Raw genomic sequence first — 1,598 nt, forward strand, 5'->3', positions numbered from 1 at the left:
CATATATATATATATATATATATATATATATATATATATATAGCGAGAGAGAGAGAGAGAGAGAGAGAGAGAGAGAGAGAGAGAGAATAGTTTATAAACCATAAAAGTTAGGAGATTTACGAGATGAATATCATTTTTATATCACTTGATAGCAACCTGTTGCGGGAAGGAAAATCTTTCAGCGACACGTCTATATGCTGTTCCTATATTATTGCGAGTGAGCCTCTTAGGCATTCGTGAGGTTAACTTGTAGACAACAATCTAATCCACACAATTCTCCGAATCCATATGTTATGCAACAAATGTATATAAACGCACACACACGGATGTATACGTGCCCAACGCTATAATGCATTGTATGTTTAAAACGCATGTATTAGCGCATATTGACACCAAAACATATGCAAAACCTAAACTTAAATTCCGACGTATGCAGTTGTTCTCCTACCTCTTATACATATATTCAAACGTCAAACATCGCCAGCCAAACAGGCAGTCAGTGTAGTTGAGAAATAAAAAATACAACAAACGTTTCTTCAAATAATAACTAAAGGAAATGGGCAGAGGATGAGAGAATAATTACAGGTATCCCCAGGTGTATATTAGTTGATAAGTAGAGTTGAAAATGTGTTACATACACAAGTTATAAGTGAGAGTGTTCATAAGTCTAATCACTGGAAATTTCGCAGGTAGTCGCATATATGTTGACTAGAAAGAATGAGTGATGACCAGAAAGCGTAAAATGTGCTGTCTAGAAAGTCTTAAACAGCTACGATCGCAAATTACTCTGGAATTTTGAAATGTTATAGGGCACGTATCACAATGTAATGATTTTGAATTAGCCTTGTTTCTATAATACGAAGAAATAATGTTTTGTTATGTGATTGGATCAATTAACACTAATATTTAAATCTGATTTTACTTATCACCTCAGTTATTAACTTTATCTGATATTTTTCTGCGTTCCAATTGCATTGCAGAATCGCACTGTAAGCTTTTTTATTTGTTCTTTAATAAACTTTCCTCTACATTTTAAATTCATATCTCGCATGTCATATCATGGCATTTCATTAGCAAGATACGTGGTTGGCGAAGTTTCGGTGTGGTTGTTGTATGTGTTATAATGTTGGTTTTGAATGTGAATGTGCGTTTTATGTACGTGACCTTGTGCATATTCCTATATTTGCAAATAAATATGTGTCTTCTGTTCACTCCCTCTTTACATCTCTATGTGTATCTATCTAAGAGGGCGTTAACAGGAGCCATCGTTAACAACCGCTGGTGGTTTGCCCTGAAAATGGCAATCAAATCGGAATCTATTAGGTTTAGTAAAGAACTAGCGATAGATCGAAATAGAGTAGAGGGAGACTTAGTTAAGAAACTAGAAGAGGCACTTACAACTGGCAGCGCAACCAACGTTTTGGCTGCGAGGATGGCCCTCGACCAACACCTCAACGCCAAACACGAAGGTTGCGTCGTCAGAGCTAAAATGCGTGCCTTAAGGAACGAAGGGATCGAAGCTGCGCGAGAAGCCCGGGTGGCGGAGGCGCAACGCGGTAACAGAGCCACCATTCGGTCTCTAATCGATGAACAGGGAT

The sequence above is a fragment of the Octopus bimaculoides genome, chromosome 3, assembly GCF_001194135.2.
Source record: "Octopus bimaculoides isolate UCB-OBI-ISO-001 chromosome 3, ASM119413v2, whole genome shotgun sequence".
NCBI classification, from domain to species: domain Eukaryota; kingdom Metazoa; phylum Mollusca; class Cephalopoda; order Octopoda; family Octopodidae; genus Octopus; species Octopus bimaculoides.